The sequence below is a fragment of the Protopterus annectens genome, chromosome 1.part2 (genome assembly GCF_019279795.1).
Source record: "Protopterus annectens isolate FY-2018-M chromosome 1.part2, PAN1.0, whole genome shotgun sequence".
NCBI classification, from domain to species: domain Eukaryota; kingdom Metazoa; phylum Chordata; order Ceratodontiformes; family Protopteridae; genus Protopterus; species Protopterus annectens.
In genome coordinates this window covers 678,672,548-678,685,150 of record NC_056727.1, presented here as the reverse complement: position 1 = coordinate 678,685,150, position 12,603 = coordinate 678,672,548, and the positions used below count along the sequence as shown (strand labels likewise).

Genomic DNA, 12,603 nt, shown 5'->3' with positions numbered 1-12,603 from the left:
GACTGTGCATACAGCCTATTTCAACTTTGCCTTGCTTTTGGCAGAGTTCCCCACTCTGACATAATTGAGAAACTCTGCCAGACAGGGATTAACCCTTACATTACTAGATGGTAGCCAACTAGCTCACTCACATAACTCACTGTCAAAACTGATGACTCCACCTCCACCAGTACACCCATCACCAATGGAGTAACACAGTGGTTTGTGCTGTGCCCCTTACTGTTTGGTATCTATTTCTCAGAAGTCCAGGCCAAAGCAGACGGCCTTTGGCTCACCAAGTTCACTGATGATTGCTAACTGGAAACAATCACAGAGACCCCCAACTATGTCAATATATTACAGGAAGGACTAACACAAACAAATGATTGGTGCCAAAGCCATGGTCTAAAACTAAATGCAAAATAAATGCAGGATTATTCCCTTTGGCAAAATGGAATTCCCTAAAAATTACGATACTGACAGTACCCCCCTGAGTTCCAACCCAGTGATGCAAGACTTGGGAACACAGGTTGATAGCAATCTGAACTTTGACCAGCAAGTTTCCACAGTGGTAAGGAAAGCCTTCTATGTAACATACCACATAAGCAAGGGCATAGCATCCAGGTCAAGGGATGTTACAACTCCACTGTACTTGACACTTATCAGCCCACTAATAGAGTGTAATGCACTCTTTTGCATGTACCTCACCAGACACCTACAGCAACTGGAAAGACCTCACATCTTTCTCAATAAGAAAATACAGGGACTCCAAACCATGACCTATGTAGATAGGCTGAAAGCTATGTACCTTTACCCTGTATGTTATAGGCTGCTGAGAGGTGAATTGTGCCTGGCCTATAGGGCAATCTCAAACCCTGCCCTCATGGAAATGTTGCATATCCACAAGTCAAATGGCCTAAGAGTCACTCACTCTAGGGACATCAACCTAGCTTGTGACACTAACAGATCATGTTCGAGAAAGAGATACGCCTCCCAGAGACTGCCACTTCTTTGAAATAGATTCCCTATTTACGTAGAACAGAGCTCCTCACTGACCCTATTCAAATGCAACCTAGATAACTGGATGAGATATCAAATTCGTCCCTGAGGTGGCACCCATGTCTCCCATGGACAGGGGTAGCAGATGGTGATCACAGACCAGCTCTGTTCATAAATTTTTTTGTGAACTACCCAAAGAGGAATAAAAAGGGGATCCTTGGGATTAACATGGCTAGGCTTGTAAAGGCTCAGGGGCCACTAACCTAATAACCTATGAACTTAAACTTGTTTTCTGTGAAGTTAAGATGGCTATAATAATTTTAAGCGTTTTACAGTTAAGTTATTATCCTGTACCATCATTAAGAAAGCTTTTGAAGAATGGATTATAATTTTTACCTCTTAAAAATTTTATAACATAAAAGAGAAACAAGTCCAATAAATAATTGATATGGATGACACAAGGATTTGTAGAGCATGCACATATATAGTTTATGTGTTAGGGAGTACTTATGATAAAAACATTCTGTCATTAGTATGTTAAATGTTATGTTTTTAACTTTGTGTTTTGTTTATTTGAAATCTCTTGCAAGATCATAGGCAGTTACAAGGCTATCGACCCAAAATCATTTCATGCCTGTTTCATCCCAATGTAATACCAATGACACTCTAGTCGACATTGTTTTACAACAGTACCTTCCGCCCCAACGTGCAGTAGCAAGGCCTGCCCAACAGGTTGTGCACATGAATAAACATAAAGATGGTGAGGAAGTCCACATGAATATTCATTCATTATTAGTGGCATGTGGTAAACATTAAAAGTGAAATTAGCCTTGCTGGCAAAATATAATCTTTTACTTTAATTATATTTTATGGGACTGCTCAGAGAGTATTATTTTGTACTTTATTTTTTTTAAACATTGTTACTGCCTAACAGTCTATTATTTAAGTTCTATTTGATTTCCTTGTTATTGTTCGAACATCATTGTTAAAATGCATAAACATAACAATTTGAATCTGATGTTTTCAACCTCTGGGTTCAAGAGTTTGTGGCAAAGACATCCAGTTATCCATGCAGCTCACAAATATTCTAGGTCCTTAGTTTCCAGTGCCTCTGTTGAGTAGAGCCACTGGAGTGATCCCTGGGGTGAATTTTCTATTTCCCATCCACTCATCAAGATTTCTCTTGAAGAGGGCCAGTGAGGTGCTCTGTTTGACATGTATGGGAAGTCTATTCCATAGCATAGGCAGTCTTTGGCTTATGAACCTGTCCCTCCAGCACGTTCTGTTGATTGTATTAATGAGGCTGAGGTCTCTGGAGCGTGTGGTGCGGAGGGACTGGATTTCTTTAGATATAGCATTTCCAACAGAGCTGGGTCAAACATGGCTTTGTAAGTCAAGTAGAGATATGTGCTTTTTGCAGGGGGGCAGCCCCCCTGTGAATATAAATGTTTGTATCGAAGACATCCATGTATCCATATAGCTCACAATTTTTTTTCCCTGTGCTTTTTGCCCCCTGCACCCCCAGTGTATATAAATACAAATATACCAACTCCGAAATCGGACTACTTTGAGGAACCAGGTAAACTACTTGTGATGTCACAGGCAAATCTGCATGACATAATTTGTATGCTACATCATGGGCATTAGGCATGTTAATCACCACGGCCAAACCCATTCTTGCACAAAACGGCTTGGGGGGGGGGGGGGTTACTGTGTAAAACATCTCCCTCTAGTCAATACCTAGGATTGTATTTAGTAATGACTGCCCATGCCCAGGAGGGTTGTGAGCACTATCCCCGAGAGAATTCATATTGCCCCATCTGCTTGCCAAGGTTCCTTTTGAACAGTGTCATAGAGGTGCTCTGCTTCACATGAATTGGCAATCTATTTATTCCAAAGATACGACAGTTGCTGGGAGAGAAATCTGTCCCTCCAGCACATCCTATTCAAGTCTCAGGCCATATTTAGGTCCCTGGAACAGGTGGCTCTAGTCCCGTTTGAAATACAGATTTGCATTAAATTTATTAGGTTTGGGTCAGAGATTGCTTTGTAAGCCAGGGATAAGTCTGACGTGTAATAAAAATAAACTTACCTAAAAAAGTGTTATGAATTTTCTTTCAGTATGCTGTGATTGTCTATAATTGTTAATACAGATGCCTCTAACCACTTCTATGTGGCTATGAATTTGACTTTGGGGCCAACTTTCTATATCTGAATTCAAAACAGGGGTGTAGACAGAAAATTCTACTCTATACTCACAAACTCTTTTTACTGTCCCCCAACTCAGCTGGCATTTAAAAAAATGGACATATTTCAAATCATTGCCCTACCCCAAGCAGTTAATACATGCACACAACTTCAATGGTCCCCTCCAAAACTATTATATTGTTTTTAGATTGGCAAATCACTCCACAAACTAAGTCATGTACCTGTTGTTAGAAGCATCACGTCAAACAGTTGTAGACATACTATACTCTGAAAAAGCTACAATGTTTCTGAGGGATGGAAAGAAAACTGTACTCCTCGGAATGAAAACAGTAAGTCTGCCTAGACTCATGATTCAAAATACTACCACAAAAATGAACAGGTGATGTTTAGGAATGGGAGAGAAATTACACACTAGTTCTAAACAGGTCAAAGATAATTCTTCTCACATAAACAACAACAAAAAAAAGTTTTGTGTCGACACAGAAAGTCACGGACGACAAGACGGTACTCTGTCCGACAGCCCCCTTTCCGCATTTTTGTAAAATGCTAAAATCCACTTCTAGCGTCACGTTTTGCAGTCTCCTATAGCCATTGTCTGAACGTGGTTTGTATTTTGTCGATCACGACATAACACACATCATATGTCAACACATCTAACGTTTGAAGTCATTGCGTCCTACTACAGCTGCCAAGTTGTATTTTGTGAACACCAGCAACAAGAGGTTACATTTCAAATGCAATTTCTAAACGCTACAAAAACAACAACCCACGGCTATAAAGGCATTCTAAGTTACGCAATATCCAATGATCTCCATCATCGTTGTACTCTAAAATGGATGAAAAAACACATCAGCCGCTATACGGTCCACCTGTTGCTTCTTTTTACGTAGGAAATACCATACATAATTCACTCTGCAATCAAATTTACTAATGCCCATTTTCTTTTCGTGTTAGATCCGCAGGTGCAAAGCTCTTGAGAAAACGCAGATTTTCTTCTTTGAAGAATGAATATGTATACGTTGGACTAGAAACTATACCTTCCTAACCTGTACTCTGAAGTATCACTCCAACTAAAAAGTTCTCAAGGTTTTTAAAAAAATGATTTTTTTTCTTCTCCCCACTTCTCGCGAGCATAGCTGCATCTAAGCTTGGGAGAGGAGAAAAAAAAAAAAAAAAAAAAAAAAACATCCGAGAGGAGACAGCTCGTGACGTAAGACTGTTCCTGAAAGTCAACAACAAGCCGTCAGTGCTTGCCAGCAGCACTAAGGATTGGAGAAGCAGCAGTCTGATTGTTTTATAAACAGCACAGTAATCTACTTAAGCAAGTTCCTGCACTGCTAATACAGACGCAGGGAGGAAATTGGGACCCGAACCACCTCCCCATCATTGCCAGTGCAGGTAAATGAAGGATATATGGGAAGTGGAGGTGGGGCTGGGGTTTCCATCCATTTCAGAGCTACAGTATTGCTAGGGTTGCAGTGATGGGAATATGAAGCTGGGTGTAGTAGAGAGGTTTGCAGACCTGAGGAGAAACACAGACGTAAATATCCAAAGAGAGGGAGGGGGGTGTAGTCCTGGCCTAGTATATGTCTGGAATGAGCCTTCGTTTATCATGCTGAAGTTGCACAGAAATAATTCGGGGTTAAGTAGCTACTTTAATTTTGGAAATGTTGATTACAGTGGTTGTATAAGCGATATGATTAGTGGCCATTACATTTCCTGGGTACCAGCAGGTATGTTGCCGTACGAAGAGAAAAAGAAAATAGCGTTTTTGTGGTGTGCAGCTAGTTGTCCTCTGCAGCTGCGGTTTACTATATGTTTGTAAGATAATCAGAGTAGTGTTTCAAACTATTTTACTTGTCTACATTCAAAAACATTTAACAGTTTATAGTTTTTTGTGGAAGTGATGTAAACAGGCGTTTCTGTTTTGTCTTGAGAGCCCGACTCGGCCATAATGGGAAGTGTACATAAATATTTAAAGTTGCTGTATAAATTGCTTATATTCCCAAATTAAAATACATAGTGTAAGGTGTCTATGATAACAGTAGTGTAGCAGTTAGGCTTTGGCCCGCCGAATGGTAGTGCACTTCATTTTCAATGTTTTGGCACATTATCAGCATCATGTTTCTTTCCTGAAAATTACTATTCACATATGTTAGCATCTTGGTTGTGACATTACTTATCAGATTCAACTTTGGAGCGTTTAGTAAATGAAAAGGCATACAGCTATTGCTGCACCACTGTAGTTTGTTGTTATTGCTAAATAGTGCATTTTCGTATGTTTTGTGGTGTAACGGCGTGGTACCAGGCTACATGTTAACATCCATTGAGTTGAAGTATAGGGAAGTAACAACTTGTCGCTGTGTGTCTTTAAGGACTGAGGCGTAGCGGATGTGTTTAATGACCCACAGAAATAGCTTATTTACTGTCTATTTAAGTTTATTGGACGCTACTGATGTACAGAAAATGTAAAAGTAACACCTGAAACAAGATTAATTGGTGCGTAGTAAGCACTGCACTGACTAGACCTGAATTGATCATTCCACTGTGTAATGTGTAGTTTAAAAATGTTTAACTAAACCACGTTTTGCAGTTTGAGAAACGCATTTTAGCATTATGACTTCACAAATTAAACGAACCGTTTCATTAAACATCCCTTTACTTTAACCCTGATTAAACTGTCACATGTTTTCTTATTGGCTGAGGCTAGATTACTTCTGTAGTTTGTTACACGCAGCATGAATTATAAATGTATTGAGATCGTCTTTTGCGGACTTCTCATTTATTCATCACGATGTTCTAATAATTTTAACCGGTTTTGTGGCACTGTATATACCTTGTGGTTTCTCATTTTAAAGATGCATTGCTGTTAATAATAATAATAATAATAAAGTATTCAATGTAAACTGCATTTTAACGCATTTCTACCATCCTGTGCCGGTTTATTGTTGTCAAACCTCCGATTTTGTTGACGTACACTCTCTACATTAATAGAAATAATGCATAACTTGGTATCTGCTTTTTTGACTGTCTGTATATGATGTTTATGCGTTTGATTTATGTATTTTGGTCCAGAGTGTTTTGAGTTAAATCACACTGGCTCCTACGCATGTTCACCTGAAGCAAACCTGCTTTAGTTTCTTCTCCTAATGTAAAGTATTAACTTGAAATGGCTTTACAGGCACTGTGGACACTAAGCTGCATTTTGGTTGGATTAGAAGTATTTTCATATGTACTCAGTTTATGTAGCTTTGTTTATATTGTTAAAAACATATTGTTTTATTTAACAGGGGTTGTCAAGCCAAAGCATGAGCAGTGAATTAAGGATATGTTGGTATCAGTATGTGAGCTCTGAAGTGACTTTGATGTTGTGCTTAAAGGTGGTATCCAAGTGCTAGTGACACAACACTTTTAGCTTGTGATTTGTATTGAACCTCCTTTATCCCCCTTCCAAGAAATACTTTTTTCACATACTGTTTCAGGTTTGTTTGGGTGTACATGTTTTGTGTGATCTTTCAGAAGAACCACATTACTTTCTTTAGGCTGTTCTGTCTGACCAGACTGTTGTCTTCTGCTCTGCTACTATGCACTTGTTTCCATGTGTATTTGTATATGCTATGCACATACTTTTATGTCCGTGTGTTTGTGTGAGAGGGTTGAAGCATGTCTTGCACAGACATAGGGTTGCACAGTGAGTGTATTTTTGTATTTAATACAGATTTTTAACTTTTTATTCACCTCTGCAATATTGCAAGATAATTGTTTAGTTGTATTAACTTTTGCTGTCAGAGTGAGTTGTTGGTTTCATGTGAACTGGAACTTAGCTGATATTGGGGAGGAGTGTTCTGTTATTTTTCTTAATTGTACTTGTTCTTCCACTTAAAGGAATTCACATGAAGTGCCTTCACACACATTAAGATAGAAATATACTTATCATGCAGAACTTTCAGGCTATTCTTGCTCTGCCTATGAATAGTGCTTCTGTTCCAAGGACTTCAGACTACTCATAATACATAGTTTCTGAATTGTTTTTGTTAATCCTGAATGCATTAAGAAGCAAGTTTCTCTGACAGAATAAATCCTGTAAGTGCTGTAGTTTCAGAATATTGTAAAGAAGCACATTTTTTGTTTGTCTTGCATTTATTCTTATGATCTGTGCAGCATAATTGACATGTAATTTTTATTATGTGGAAAATATTTGATTTTTTTTTTATAAAGGTTGTTATTGTAGCATTTATAGTCTTTTTTTTATTTTTATTTATTTTTTTTAATTCTGATGTTAATATTGGGTTGAACAGTTTCGGCTAGGAATTGTTTCCATGATGGTGCATTATAATGGTAGATAAATGGAGCTGCCTGAATGCTGTCAAAAATCTTGAAGTAAAATGTTTGTGTTTACAGTATGTACGGTTCTCTCTCACTTTTTTTATATAGATAGACAGTATATTTATGTGAACATGCTGATGATACTATTTTTTTTTTAATTTTTCTTTGTATTTTGAGGAGGAAAAACACATTAAATGGTATGCACTTCTGTAACTCTTTCTTATGAACTAAATATTAGTAAAGAAGACAATTTAGTGGAGGTATAACTAAATGTATAGAGGATGAATGCACAAGAAGTTCTAAAGAATACTTGAGGGCTGGGACACTTACTTTGTTAATCAGATTACTGAACTGACCTTGGTGATATTTTCAGTCATGACTCAAATACAAAGTATAAAACAACAACATGAATGATGAAACAGTTGCACAGGCTGTAAGATGTGAGGAAGTTTTTTTGCCTGTTTTACACACGCAGAGCACTGAAGATTTACTGTTACATTAACATAAATACTTCAATAAGAAGTACTGGATTTGACAGGGAATATCATCCAAAGTTTGGCCGCTTGTGTTGAAAAATGTTAACCTAGAAGACTGTTTTGGGATGGTGTATATATGTATTCAGAGAGAAGTGACATACTCTAGTGAAAGTGGAGACTGTGATGGAGAGGCAATAAGAATAACAGCTTAAATATGTAAGAATTGAAATGAAAAGCAGCAAAACCTGGCAGCTATTTTGATGAAACCTGAAGATGTTGGCAGTTGTATGTAAAAGAGGCAGTGAGAAAGGCAAGAGCGTACTTAGTTGTAGGTATGAATAGATTTGTGTGGCCTGCCTTTATTTATTGGTTGTGGCCACTCACTTCTATATGAGAAAATAAGTGATGCTATCCACCTTTCATTTGGGCAGAAAACTGCATTATATACAGCTGGGGAGGTGGTCGGAGATGATGGGGATAAAGTTTGCTGCTATAAGCTTTCTGAGCTTGAATGAGTTCCAAAATGCTTTGACTTGGTTTTCTAAAAACTTTTTTCCTCTTGCCACTGTGCAAGAACCATCTGCCAAGTTCATCTTTTATACAGAGGGTGGAAGTTTTGTGGTATTGGTTTATTAATGCTTTGTTTTTATGTAGCTTGCATGACGGTTAAATTGGTCCAGGGTAAGAAAGAAAAAAAAACTGCAAGTGTAGCATGATACCGTGCACCATTTATGATACAAATAACCAATCCAGAATAAGTGACTTTGGAAAATGGATTGACCAAAGTTTTTGTGGGGTCACAGTTAATTACGACTGGTAAACTTAACAATGCTTTATGTTGGTCCCTTATTGGATAATTTGCTTAGCAGAAGGCTTGGGAGTCAGTGTCATAACCTCCTTGTCTATGTTTTTGTGTACTGCATTAATGTGGAAAAAGTTGTGCAGTCAAAATGCAGTGGCCTGCAGAGAATTTGTACTACTGCTCTCAGAAAAACTTAAGTGCACAGATGTTCTTTTAGGTCTGGGGTAATGCACATTATCACGTTTGTAGGGTGTATTTACAATATCTGGAATGGTGTCAGTCTTTGAAGTGTACTGTGGTGGAATTTGTCTGGACACAATTTCACCTCTTAGCTATTTCCTGTTTCACACAACAGCAGTATTTGTGAGATTTTCTTTTACATCAGTCAAATTTGTTTGCATTCTTGACTGAGAGTGTGTAAAACTGGCTATTTGAAAGTATATGTGAGAAATCTACAGTGCTAGAAATGTCAGTGCTTCAGTTGCGAATTGATAAGTGGTGTTACAATGGTGTGTTGAGGTGTTTTAATATTTTTTCATCCCAAGTTCTTCAGAACCACTGAAATCACAGCAGCATGCTTATGCTATTTTTTTTCTCACATTTTTTTTCCCTTTTAGATCACTATATGGATAGAAATTGTGACTTGCGTGCTTCTCACCGTTTCTGCGGTCTTTTACCCAATTATTGCTTTTCTTTTGAATCTTTATATTGTTTCCTGTTGGAATTTGTCATCCATCCACAACCTCTCTTTCCCATTTTTAGACATGGGGGTCATTTGCTTGTCTTATGTTTCACTGTAGTATTTTCTTTCACTATGAATTGTCGCTTGTAAGTGATTGGGAAGCAGAAGCATGAAATGACCAGAAGCTTCACACTTGACACACACGAATGATTTAGTAAGTGGTGAGGGTACCTGGATCTAGGGCATTTAGAGGTACTTTACAGAATCACATAAGTTGAGCTTTCTTCTCTTACTGAAACAAGTAGGGGACTGTAACACAGATGTGTTTAGAAGCTTCTAAGTAACAAGTATTTGTCAATGCTGAGGTTTGACTTGTACTTATGAAGGACTATATCAAAATAACAGCAGAACTGGAGAGGAAGAGGGGAATGTGATGAGAGATTATATAAACTTTCCCACAATGTAGAGTATATGTAGTCACAAACTAACATAATTTTAAGCATCAGCAGTATATTCTTGTGTAGTTTGTAGCTCCTGAGGACTTGTGAACACACTGGCAGTCATGGGAGAAATAGAGGCATAAACATTCTATATGATTTTTACCCCCTTTACATGAAATTGTGTATCTGATTGTGTATTTAATTTTTAAAAATCTGAACGCATTCCCTCTGGTGTATATCTTATGTTGGACCCATGCCTAAAAGAGGTTCTGTAGCTTACCTGTACATACAACATTCGCTGACCACCAAAACTAATTGCCATGTATGTAATGATTATAAATGGAAAGATCACAGATCCTATCTGTGCTTTCCAAGAAGTAAAAACGTGGGAGGGAGTGGCTGGAGATGCCCACTTTCAGGTTACATTTACTGTGTGTTGATCTGATGGATGCGAAGCAAGACTAGTGTGACTCGTAAACTGTACACTTCCATATTTTATATAATTTGCTGAACCTTGCATCCTTATCTGAGGACTAAAATATTTGACAGTGCAATAGTAAGAGAGGTTCTCTGTACACTGTGCTTAAGCTTACTTAACTATGACCTCAAGGTCCACCTGTTTAATGGTATATGGTTGTGGACTGATATTGCAGAGCCTTCTTCAGCCTGGGTTGTCCACCACAAATTGAGTGGCAAAGAATGTAGACATTAGAGAATTGTCACATCATCACTGAGAGGTGGGAGACTCATGAGTTTGAATAGGGTAATCAGAAAAGGATCCCCTCTTTTCTGTTGTATGCTTCATGATTTGAACTTTTAATAAGAAAAATAAAGGACTTTTAAATCCAGGATGCAACTGGTATGTTAAGAAAGAGACAATAACTGTTTGCATATGATGTGATGATGTATTTGACAAACCCTGAACAGACCATACCCCAGTGCTGTGGGATATTTTGTAACAGTTTGACAGTTTTGGAATACAAAATAAATTAAGATAAAATGAAGGCAGTAGTTATAAATGTTGACCTTAACATAGTTCAGCAGTAAGATTTATGGAGACATGACAAAATGAAGTACTTGGGGTATATGGATTATAAAAGACATTTGTCATGGCAGCTAAAGATGTGGGAAGAGACTAAGCAGATGATATTTAGAAAATAAGAAGCTACAAAGGCTATGACCATAGATTAGGATAGTAAGCTACAGATAGTGAAAATGTTTTATAACTTTGTGTTTGTGCGTGTGTGTGTGGTTGAGAGAGAGCTGAGGTACGTAGATCAAAGTGGAAAAACATGGTACAAGGGAAAAGTATACTGGATAAAAAGAGATTAGTTTTTGGATGCAAGCTACTAAGTAAAATATATCCATATAGAATGGGGCAGAAGATCATACAAAAAATGAAACGGGGAGATTCTTCTAATTGGGATATACAATAGCAAGGCTGTACAAATTAAGCAGGAGATGCCTAGAAGTAACTGGAGGAAATTTGCTAGCATTCATGGGTGGAAGGATTTGCATAATGGTCGTCCTTACCTCAGAAATAACAAAGTACAGAATTTGATTCTGACTTCTGATTATTGGCTAGGCTTGTAATAGTTTGCAGACTGGTAGCCTACTATTGCCTATGAACTGGGAACATACATTAGGAGGAGAAAAGTAAAAGGGTGGGAGGAAGCCAAGAAAGTGTTTGATTTGCAGGTTGGGCATTGTCTGTCTTGTCAGTGAAATTGATAATGGAGTGTAAACAAAGATTAGAGGAGAGTGAGTAAGGTGGAGAAGGATTAAGAAGTGTGTTTTAAAATTAAAAAAGCCCTGGTGGAGTTTCTGTTGGAGTCAAGACTAGATACTGTATCCCTTTTGTAATAAATGAGCAGGGCATATGAGATTTTGATAGCCACAGGAATCGATCAGAGTAGCTTTGAAAGCATTAGGAAAAGAGCAGAAAAATTAGCTTACAATGGAAATAAATGTATATAGTACCAAAGTAGGTTAGAAAGTCCAAATGATTTTAGAATACTTTCTTTCAAATAGTTGTACGTGTACTTTTATACACTGAGTACACTTCAAATGATCTTCTTTGTGTGTTTGGTGGCTGGGGATAGGAGTTGCAGATCCAAATATCTGAAGGGAGCAAACTGAGAACATGTAGTTTGCTAATGTGCAGTGCTGATGTTTCAAGACTTACTACAATTCTTGTCAAATTATTCTGTAATAACTAGGAAGAGGATGACTTTGAGTTGGTGTTTAAAAGTTAGAAAAGCAATGACCTTGTAAGCCATTTATTTAAGTTAATGCTGTCTGCAGCAAAATAAAATGGTAATTGAGGATTAAACCAGTTGTCTGAACCAACTTTAGATGAAGTACTGAACACTGAAAATGAAATAAAAGAAAGTGAGGTTGATTCTTAGTGCATAGAATAGCATATTTGAGATAAATACATACAAAAGTATCAAGAATTTGAGGGATGTGAGAGGATTTGTGGGTGCTAAAAAGTATCGAGGCAAACTCAGAAGGGTTAAAACGCAAACAAATACTTGTTTCAGGAATCCAAGGCACCTCATAGCATATAAGAATTCCAATAAAACATCAATATTGAGTAAAACCTTTTAATGTGAGCGCTTTCGTTTGCATAAATTAAATGAACTTCATCAGACAAAAGGTATACAAACAAGCACTTAAATACTGTTTTCA

The 12,603-nt window shown here is 37.6% G+C and overlaps 1 protein-coding gene across 1 annotated transcript in view; it reads left to right on the top strand.

Moving 5' to 3' along the window:
- The first annotated feature begins 4,381 nt into the window (after positions 1–4,381).
- AKT3 (AKT serine/threonine kinase 3) overlaps positions 4,382–12,603 on the top strand; it is a 2,413,182-nt gene continuing 2,404,960 nt past the window's right edge. Inside the window, exon 1 of the mRNA XM_044058335.1 lies at positions 4,382–4,584. The gene's annotated coding sequence lies outside the window, so the exon portion shown is untranslated. The remainder of the gene's footprint in view (positions 4,585–12,603) is intronic.